General features: G+C 35.0%; 1 long non-coding RNA gene across 1 annotated transcript; it reads left to right on the top strand.

The window, feature by feature from the left end:
* Positions 1–3,826: 3,826 nt before the first annotated feature.
* On the top strand, positions 3,827–7,994 carry LOC135780051 (uncharacterized). The gene is made up of 3 exons (XR_010544934.2): positions 3,827–3,991; positions 4,118–4,216; positions 7,200–7,994. It is a non-coding gene; the product is annotated as an uncharacterized lncRNA (long non-coding RNA).
* Positions 7,995–11,816: the final 3,822 nt, after the last annotated feature.

Consider the following 11,816-nt stretch of genomic DNA (forward strand, 5'->3'; position numbering starts at 1 on the left):
ATATTCAAAAAAATATACAGTGGAAAATGGTACCCCACAAGGGAGTGTATGTAGCCCAATATTGTTTAACATTATGATTAACGATATCTTCAGTCAGGTAGAGGGAAATATAGGAAGATCGCTATATGCAGATGATGGGGCACTCTGGGTTAAAGGCCGAAATCTAACATATCTGAGGCATAAAATGCAAAATGCAATAGGAACGGTAGAACGTTGGACAAATGAATGGGGTTTTAAGCTCTCAATCTCAAAAACACAAGTTATATGTTTCTCTAGACGACACAAAACAGTCCCACTCACACTATATGGACAAGATCTTGAACAGGTTAATGTAGTGAGATTCTTAGGAATACTATTTGATGAGAAGATGACTTGGGGTCAGCACATAGATAAAGTCAAGAGTAAATGTAAAAGGATTAATAATGTCTTGAGGTGTTTATCAGGACAAGATTGGGGAGCAAGCAGGGCATCACTTATAAACATTTATCAAGCTCTGTTGAGAGCAACTCTTGATTATGGATGCCTAGCATATATGTCAGCAGCAGAATCACATCTTAAGAAGCTTGATGTGGAACAAGCACAGGCACTCCGGATCTGTGCTAGAGCATTTAAAACGTCACCAATATCTGCATTACAGGCTGAGACAGGAGAAATGCCACTGCGCATCAGGAGAATCAAACTAATGCTGACATATTATGTAAATTTACAAGGACATAGGAAAACACATCCCGTAAAATCCATCTTACAAGAATGCTCAGAATATACTAGAACAAATTTCAATAGTTTTGGATGGGTAGTGAATACAAATGCACAAAGGGCAAACATTAATCAAATACAAGTAACCCCCACTGTGTCAATATCATTAATACCACCTTGGAGATTCATACAACCACTAGTAGATATAAGCTTACAACAAATGTTAAAAGAGAATTCTGGAATAATACCACCATGGATAATTGTTCAAGAATATTTGAACAATTATCGCAATAAATTACTTATATATACGGATGGATCGAAGGAGCCAGAGTCAGGCCGCACTGGGGCTGCAATTTACATTCCCAACCATGAAGTAAGAATTGTAAAGAGAGCAACAGATAATTTATCAGTGTATACTGTAGAATTGTTGGGTATATTATGGGCATTACAATGGTTGGAAGGAAACAGTCAGAATAAAAATGTGGTCATAGCCTCGGACAGTTTGGCTGCCTTATCAAGTTTACAACCCGGAAACGCATCGTGCAGGCAGGACATTATCTACCAAATATTGCAGGTGCTTCTTACACTCCATGACAGGAGGCTAGAGGTTTTATTTCTGTGGGTTCCCGCCCATGTAGGGGTGGAGGGAAATGAAATTGTTGATGGATTGGCAAAAAGCTCAATAAAGCATGAAAGAGTTGATGTACAAGTAGCACTGAGTAAAGCAGAAATGAAAACCATTATAAAAGGTCACACACTAAATCTATGGCAGGAGTTTTGGGACATATCAGACACAGGGCGACACTTTTACAAAATACAAAAACAAGTAGGTGTTATTATGAGACACAGCAGGAATCCAAAAGAACAGATGGCAATTACAAGACTAAGAATTGGACATACTGGATTAAATCAGTCATTGCACAGAATAGGGAAGCATCCTAATGGATTCTGTGACTATTGTAAAGCTCAAGAGACTGTAGAACACATTCTGATACACTGTAAGAAATATGAGGAGGCTAGAAGGAGGTTGGAAAATCAAGTTGGACAACAAAACATGACAATAGAGTACTTATTGGGGAAATCAACTTATAAAAGTCTAGAATATGTAATTACATTCCTAAAAACTACTGCATTAATTGACAGACTATAATAGGTTTTATTATTATTATTATTATTATTATTATTATTTTTTTTTTTTTTTTTTATTCTTATTTAATCTGCTGCTCACACTCCAGTCTAGTAGGTGGCGGTAATGCACCTTTATGCTGGTTTGCCAACCGCCAATAAAACCGACGAAGAAGAAGAAGAAGAGCAGCCATGAGGAAAGCATGTACCACACTCGTTTGGTTTTGTAAGTGTTTTTATTATTTTATTTTACATGTGTTTAAAATTGATTTACTTTATTTGTTGTAGGGCTGTCAAATTTTAATTCGAATTTCGAATATTCGTCGAATGTAAAAAAAATATGCATATTCGAACGTAAAACTTTGCATTCGAATTTTACCTGTGTCAGGAAGCTCACGCAACGTGATGATGACGTAACTGACGCGGATTGTTATACAGAGCGGCTCAGCCAACTATGCGGATCAAGCCAGCGTTATTCATTTGAAAAATAGCAAGAAAAGACAGTGGGTATTACGAGTCGGACAGAATACATATTAAAAGGGCTGTGTGATGCTTCTTTGGTTTTTGGAGCATCAACTGGAATTCAACCGCAAAGTGAAACTAGCTGAGATGACAGAATTAGTGTCGTCTGCTTCTAAATGCAGTTTTAAAGTTTAAAATAACTGATCAACGCGAAAGTGCCATAATTCAGCTGCTTGTTTAGCAACATTAAAACCATATGTGCATCTACAGAGTCCACACCACATATGAGAGAGTTGCAATGTAACGCCGCGTTGGCTTTATTTAATAACTGACTGGAAACTTGACTTTCACCTGGACATTTGATATGCAAGTTTTTCATCAACATTATCTGCGTGAAATATAAACATGATGATCATCTGCCAACTCGACTGTTTCGGCACGTCCTCTATTAATTACGGAGAGTCTGCTTTATTAACGGCTTCACTCTGCGCGTAAGTTAAACATTTCTGTTCTGTACTTTATTATTCGCATATATTTCTACATATTTTCAACCAAGGAACACACAAACTATAATACAAGTTGTTGTGAATAGTGTTTAAGCTTGACAAAATTTAAGTGACTAATGATCTTTCCCACTTATTTTGGCTTAAATAAAGATTAATTCGTTTTCATACTTTATTAAAAACACGTAAATTTATCTACTTATATATTATATAAAATGCCCTATATTAATATGCATTGTCTATGTATGGCATTCGTTTTGTACATTTACAGGTGCACAAATATACTGGTTAATTTTGATTTCATTAAGACACCGTTGTGTTCTGTATTGACTGAGGCTCTGTACATTTTTTTAAAAAATTTAATTAATGTATGGTACATAAAATAATTTGTAAATTTTGCATTTTGCACTTCCAGATTTCTATGTGCACTTTTGTTCCTTTGCATATGAATTTATGAAATTATGTTTAATTTATTAGTGTTTATAACATTCGTTTTAACAAAAAATATGCTGTGCATGATTTGTTTATATCATTGGTGCTTTGTGCTGCGCCCTCTTGTGGGCTTTTAGGAGTATTTTCTCCAAGATAAAGTAGGTCTTTATAATTCGAATATAATTCGAATTTTATTATTTTTCAAGGACGAATTTCGAATGTACTTGTTCAGCCATTTTGACAGCCCTAATTTGTTGTTGGAATCGCGACATTCTTGCGGGTAACTTAACAGTATAACGTAGTAAGTAACCCATGTTTTATAAAACCTAAACAGTACAACCTGCAATGTAATAAAATAGTGGAGGTAAATGAGTCTATGTAACGTTACACTGAAGATCAACATGAGTGATTTGTAGGCTGCTTTTTAGTAACAACAGTAACTTAGCTAAGTTATTACTGTGTTGCTTACAGTAATGTAGGCAGTGTTGTGCTTTACAATTATGCATGCAGAGATAGATTGTGGGGGAAAGCTATTCCTCCATATGAATTTAACTTACAGGCCTTCAGTCTGTTGGAAAAAAAGAGTTTTATTGTGTTAGTGAGGGAAAACTTGCAGGTCACTGGGCATTAACCTTTAAGGTTGGTAAACACTTGTACACTGAAGCATACAATACTGTACAATTACTGACATAGGCATGTGCTATTCAGGTGTCAAAGCTGTGCGAAACTGGAGGGAGAAACTTGAGAGACCGTGCCGGAAGAATGCTGGACAGGTAAATTCTCTAAACATGCAATATAAATCAGACATTGTGGTGTCAACACAGTCTTTCATGTGGTCACAAAAAATCAGAAAATATTTCAGTCTGCAACTGTTAACGACATTGTCTTTTGTATTTTAGAGTTCACTAAAATTCATTAATTTCAAAGTTCAACATGAATGCTGGTGGTCCACTGCAGAAGCAAGCATTTGAAAAAACATCAGTTCTCAGTTATTAAAGGTAAGTGTGTTTGTATGTAGTTTTAGGCTGAATGGTGTTTCACAAAATAATACTTTTAATATGACATTAGGCTATATGAGGAGTAATTGACGACAGTCCGGTACTGCCTTAATATTTTCTAAATATTAAAAGCCCCAGATTAAATGACTCTTTGCCGATACAACAGTTTACTCATCCATACAATATTGTTTAGATGTTTTATTTTTAGACATTTGACAGGTTTTATGTCAATAAGATTGTATTGTGAATATTTTATGCTTGGCATCTTAAAGGGCAGGGTATTTGATTTTGAAAATTACTAACTTTAGCCTACACGCACCAACCAGAAGCACACTACTATCTCATTAACCAGTAAGACTGACAAAGTGAATAACATTACCAAAATAACCAACATAAACAACTGTTTTTAATCCGAAATAAATACAGCATGTTTAGAAATTTGAAAAGATAAATATCATTACACTAATTCGTAAAGGAACCAGTGGTGGACGAATTACACAAATCGTGTACTTGAGTAAAAGTAAAGATACCCAGGGCAAAATATTACTCAAGTAAAAGTACTTGCTTAAAATTTTTACTTGACTAAAAGTACAAAAGTATCTGCCTCAAAATGTACTTAAGTACAAAAGTACTGTGATTTATTATGGCCGTATCATTTTTGTCACAAAACTCAAATTATGTGAAATAACTCTCTTGGCTAACCAATCAATTAATAAAAGGACATTAATAAATCAGACACTGATGTCTATTAAAATTATCATAAGCCTAAAACCTTAAAAACAAAAAATTTCCTTTAGCATCAAATGAAATAATAGGATTTGAGAGCAGTAAGTCTCATTTCAAGATTTATTTGTTAAATAATTTATCAGTTTAAGTGTAATAAAAACTTGACTTAAGCACAGGTTCACAATAGTTTTCAAAACATATACATAACGTTATCTAGAAATCAGTCTCCCTCTCTTTGACAAATAAAACAAGCCTTACAGAATATATTTTCAGAAATGTTTCATGTGGTTTAGCATGTCATATGTATATTGTAATACATAATTAAATGTATTTATATATTTTGGAAGCAAAACTTTTGAAAATATTAATAACAATCTCAGTTAATAGGGAGCACTCCAATCCACCTGCCTGTTTAAGCATCATACACTGCATGGCTAGTCAAAATGTCATTTATATTTTACAACAGTGTTGATAGTGATTAATTGTCATTTCAAAATAACAGAGCACTGAGCTTCGAAAACAATGAACTTAAGTGAAACAGTTAACTAACTTATACGGCTAAAAATAGCTTCAGCCTGCATAGCTTAAAGTTCATTCATGATAACGTCGTATATATTTTAGCAACACAATTAACAGTTTTCTGCAAGCTACTGTTAAGATTGCTCATTTAAAAATATAACCAGAATAAAAATGGCTTACCTCTACGCGTTTCCTTAGATTTGAAAGAGTATTATTTTAAAACAAAATAGCACAGTTTCAAGGCAGGCAGAGAAGACACGAATGACTCGTTCTTTTATTCAAGGACTTTAAAAAAACTCGCGTTAATAAGGCCATTGTTGTTGTGACGGGTCAGTTATCTCCTCCGTTGTTTTTGAATGCAGTTTCATTTTCCAAACGATGCATTGGCTGGCCGCGTAGCTTACGTAAAACAGCGCGGCAACCAAAAATAAAAAGGAACGACCGATTTTTTAAAATGTAGTGGAGTAAAAAGTAGGATATTTGACTTTAAAATGTAGTAAAGTAAAAGTCTCCCAAAATAAAAGTACTTGAGTAAAGTACAGATACGCGAAAAAACTACTTAAGTACAGTAACGAATTACATTTACTTCGTTACTGTCCACCACTGAAAGGAACACAAACTACATAAGCAACAAGTTTCATTAAAATACAATCTGAATCCGTTAAAATAGAATCACACTGCATACCTACCTTTCCAAAAGAAACACTGCAACGACCCTTTCAGACCTGTAGCTGTTTCCATCTTGCAGAAAAGTTGTGAACTTACCAATGTTAATTTGGGTTTTTGCTCTTTGCTCTTTGCTCATCCAGATGTTTTTTTTGTTGTTTCAAAATGTCTTTCGTTTTGTAGCTCCTGTGTCAATTCAGCAGGAAGGTTTATTTGATTCTCCCTATTTTTATAGAGTGTGAACAGGTTGTGAAGTGGCATGCAAAACACGTTCACAGAAGAGGGGCAAAAATTTTATGTGTCCAATTATGGGCCGGAATGAGATTCTGGCAGTATGATAACTGTAAGCAAAAATACCACGGTGTTGCGGTATTGCCATTGTGACACTAAAATGTGTTATTTTCAAATGTCTGCATATTAAAACATCCACTTTTCAACTGGACACAATACATTTTATTTTTAAGCAACAAACAACGTTTATGCCAGGTAAAAATAAAGCCTTTAAATGATAATATTCTTTCAATTGTAAATGTAAACATGAATTCAATTACATGATTTAATTCACTTTGTGTAAAAACAGTTCATACATTGAAAATGGTATCACAGAAAATTTTTGTGTTTTTTTTAAACCTTGACTCTGAAAATCTCGGTATACCTTCAAACCGGTAACTGGCATGCCCACATCCAATTATTGCATTCGGTCAGGGTTCAATGATTTGTTGAACGGTTTTTGGTCCTACGCCTTTTACAGGTGACACAAATATATAAAAATACACATTTAGACAACTTAACATAGTGAGAGCTATCAATATTTGAGGAGACTTTCAACCAGCATAACTAAAAAAAAATTCTGGATCAAAATCAGATACCCTGCCTTTAAGCCGCTTTTGCTAGTTCCAAAAATGTAATTAAACACACGCAGAGAAACATGCACTTCTGTTTGTAGTAATGAGAACGGTATGATTACTGTTGCCTGTCAATATTTATATATGACTTCTTCAAAAGAGAATGACTATCACATTTAACATAAAGCAGAAATACTTGTCTCATGCATTCTTTTCATATTTGGCAGATGCTGTGTTGAACAACTTCCCAGCAGCAACAGACCTGGAAGTGAAGGATGCAATGGGGCAGTGTTTGGAATAACGCCGTTTAAAAGAACGGCGTTACGTAACGACGTTCATTTTTCAGTAACGGGCTAATCTAATTAATTACTTTTCCCGCCGTTACAACGCCATTAACGTTACCGGACGTTAAATGCGGTGCGTTACTATGCACTGACTTAACCTGTGTGATTCAAACGCAACCCTGGCTCACACAGCTAGTGAGGAGGTAGGTTAATAACGAGATAAGCGATTATGATTGGCTAAGGCAGAGTAATGTGTTTCATGGTAGCCAATCAGAGCCAGTGTTGTTATACACATGCCAGCGCACGCGCCTGCGGCGACACACACACACACACACAGGGCGAATTCCAATCGAAAGTGATGATCACTATGCCCTATTCCCTTTGAAGATCAAATCTCTTGATGTATAAACTCTAGATAAAGTTGCGCAATGTTGTCTGATAGTGTGGCTAATTAAAATACACTTGGTGATAAAATACAGCGTCTTTTTCTGTTTATTTGGATTTTACATCCCCTTCGCGAAGTGCCCTTCAAGGGCGCACAAACGGCATTTGGAATTTACCCACACACACGCAACAGCTAAACAGAGATTCGCGGCAGCAGAAGAGATGGCGAGTCAGGAGGAGCAATCCGATGGAAAGTTGGCATTTTCAAGGTGGAGATAAGCACTACTTCAAATTCATTGTGGTCAAAGCAAGAACGTGCATGTAATGTGTACATTATGTCCGGGAGCGAAGACTTTGTCGACATCCGTTGTAAGCAACTCTTATTTAATGAATCATATTGTTAAACTGTTTACTTTTTAATGAAGAAAACGAAATACAGCAGCCTATGTCTTCCAGACTATTTATCTCAGTTTGATTTATTTAATTTGCTACAGTTATTGCAAACACACTTTATATTATTTAACTGTTTACTTTTGAAGAAAATACCTGAAGTACAGAATGTCTACCAGACCAGGGGCCGGATTAACAAAACATTCTTAAGAAGAAAAATCTTCTTAACTGCCATTTTTATCTTAAATTCAAGCTTAAGAAAAAAGTTAAGAATATTTTGTATTCTCAAAAGTTCTTCTTAAAGCAACACTATGTAGTTTCCATGTAAAAATGACTTACAGCTCCCCCATGTGGTTGAAAAGCGTAACAGTGCCTGGTATCAGACACTCTTTTGCAGGCAGGGGGAGGGGACGGGCTGTGTTTCCTACCCTCCACCACCACTTTCAGAGTGTGCTTGTAGCAGCTAGGAGGCTGCTCAGGTTGCAGCAACAGTACAATTTGTCCAGTTAAAAGTTGTTCTATCACTGAAATAATTTTAGAGAAATTATTTAAAGGTAAAAAAACTACATAGTGTTGCTTTAAGAATGTTCTTAGTTTTTTACTTAAGATCTTTCCTAAGACAAAACTTAAGAAGAATTCAAATTCTTGAAAGAAATGTTCTTAAAAATTATCATAAATACCTTCTTAAGGTTAAGATAACAGACATCTTGACGTAGATCCCCACAGGGTAAGATTTAATTAATTTTTGGGATGTTTCAAACAGTAAATATTATAAAAAATAACAGATAACATAATAAATAATAAATACAGTAACACTTCTAAAAGGTTTCAATAACTTAAACAAAAAATGAGCAATTATATAACATTAACCAAGTGTAATAAAAATATTTTTTTGTAATGGAACCTTTTAAAGTGTTATCATAAATACTGTACCACTCCAATATTTTACTAATTTAAACTAGCACACTTGGCTTATTGGATGTTTGTGTTGATGATTCTTTTATACTCACCAATTCAGCACTGGGACAACAATTTAGTGAAGGCCAAATGTCAGATGGTTGGCTATTAGGTAAAAATTTTTTTTTCAGATATCAACCTTAAATTTTTTGAACCTTAAACTGATTCAACTTTAAATTTCCAGCATTTTTGGGTTTCATTTATCTTATATTAAGGCTTGGTTTCACTGACAAGGCTAAGCTAAGATGTTTTAGCATTTTTAATAATCATTCCTTAAAAAAAGACATTACTGGTGTGTATCTTGAGACAAATCAATGGGACTGGGATTTTAAGATCTGTCAGTGTAAGTTATTTAGTTGAAACAGCTCAAACATGCCTTAGTCTTGGACTAGTTAAGCATTGTCTGTGAAACAAATCTTTCAAAAGAGAACATAATTAAAAAAAGAATGATGAATTACATTCATTTTAGTTTGGATTTGAATGTGTTATTATGTCTGTGCTCAGTTTACAGAATTATTCTACATCTTTGTTTTACAGGGGACAGTGGCTACCCCTTAAGACCCTGGCTGATGACTCCAATTCTTCATCCAGCATCTGAAGCACATGAGAGATACAACAGGGCACAAAGGAAAACTAGAGGGGTTGTGGAAAGATGCATTGGTGTTTTAAAATCTAGATTCCGATGTATTGACCACTCTGGAGGAGTGCTCTTGTACACACCTGAGAGGGCATGCCATATTATTGCAGCAGTCTGTGTGCTGCATAATATATGTCAAATGAATCATGTGCCACTCCCCAACATTCCAGATGCACCTGAGGAGCCTGAAGAACCTCAGAGAGATGCTGCAAACCCTCCTAGCAACTCAGGATTGCAAGCACGCAATAATCTAATAGCTACACGATTTACCTAAAACAAAGTGTTACTGCAATTGTTTACAAATTCATATTTATTAAAATGTCAGTCAAGTTAAATTACAATAAAATAAGTACATTACTATTGCTCAATTATTATAATTCTGTTACCAATATGTATATTACCGTCTAAATATATTAATATTTAAAAACAAATAAATAATTACAATTCAAAAAATTTTAATTTTAGTTTTTCTCGTTCAATGGCCAGCCTTTCTTTCTCCACCTGAAGCAACTCCTCCTGACATTTACGGAGTGCAGTCACTTCATTTAACAGTTGTCTCTGGATATCAACCATCTCCTCTGTGCGCAACCTCTTTGGTTTTGGAGTTTGGTACAGGGGAGGGTTGTCATCAAACATGACCTGTGACAAACTGAACTCTGCAGGCTCCAGGGTACCCTTACAGGAAACAAAAACAGATTTTATTAAAACCCAATGAAAAAAAATCACTTAAAAAAAATTATTATGCACAATTACCTCTTCAACTTCTCTGTCCAAACTAGAATCCATTGTGCAGGGTGGGTCAATCGGGAGGAGCTCCAAAGTCACGCTCACTGTATAATGGAAAAACACATACTGTTTTTGTTTGCTGGCAATATGTAGGAGTTTACATTAAACTGAGGTATTTTTTTCTTTGACACCTCAAAGAATAATAATATATATATTTCTTACAAAAGCAAAAAAGGTTTTGCTCAATTAAGTTTAGTAAACTATAGTATTAGTAGTAAATACTATAGATTTTATATACCATTTTTTTTCACTACACGTTTACTATAATAAAACCATGGTTAACCTCTGTAACAGATGTTCTTATACAATTACATCGCAAATGACCGAAGTGTAGCCTATATAAGGTTGGATTTAATTAGACACCCAAGTCAGAAATCGATTTGATGAAGAAATATACTTTTATGCGCCTCTTTATCCAGTATCTTAACCAAAAACACACAAATACTTTCCACATATTCACAGGAGATCGTCTTATAGAAATGAGGAGAAAAACTAAAAGCGCTGCTTGCTTGGTTCACAGTGTGTAACAATGTAAATGGTCCATGTTACAAATAACACTGCGTTAGTTTGTGCCTCGCTTACCCATATACATGGTCTATAAAGAACTATGAAATAAATGTTTGATAATATTACCTTCATTTGTATCCACGCCGGAATCGATTTCAGTTACAGCTGTTTCACCGATAATGGACAATATTTTCTCCTCCCATGGATCCAGATTTACAGATGGTAATCCACCTCCTGTTTTTCTCTGCTCCCTTGCTCTTTCGGCTCCTTTTTTTTTTACTGCCGACTTTAAATCTGCCCACTTCTTTTTCACCCCGTCCACATCCCTAACGGAGTTTTCCACAGCTGAAACAGCATCCGCCACCCGTTCCCAAGCAAGACGCTTACTTTGCGCCGTTGTGAAATTATCGATTCTCCCAAGGAGAACCTTCTTTCTTGAGCTAATTTCTTCTATAAGAACCTCGAGTTCTTGTTTACTAAAGTTTTTATTTCTTTTTCTCTCCTCCATCTCAGATGATCGACTAGCCGAGCCACTTTATAGTATGGAAGTTTTGCTATGACGGTTAATGTCGTTAGCTTAAACGAACTCACCTAACGGCGTTTAAATAGAGAACGAGAGGTGAGTGATACTTTAAAAAAGATAAAATACAGAAATAATATAATTGTTACTAAGTTTGTTGTTGCCACACCAGTTACACCAGTAATTTTTATCTTAATAAATTTTCTTAAGAAAAAATTAAGAAGTTCTTAAGTAAATATTTGAGAACTTCTTAAGAAATGTTCGAGAATATCACTTAGGAATATTCTTACGAACTTCTTATATTTTATCTTAAGAACCTTCTTATTTTTTCACTTAAGAATATTTTCGTGAATCCGGCCCCAGTTGTCTGACATTGCGA

This window comes from Paramisgurnus dabryanus, chromosome 19, assembly GCF_030506205.2.
Source record: "Paramisgurnus dabryanus chromosome 19, PD_genome_1.1, whole genome shotgun sequence".
In the NCBI taxonomy this organism is placed as follows: Eukaryota; Metazoa; Chordata; class Actinopteri; order Cypriniformes; family Cobitidae; genus Paramisgurnus; species Paramisgurnus dabryanus.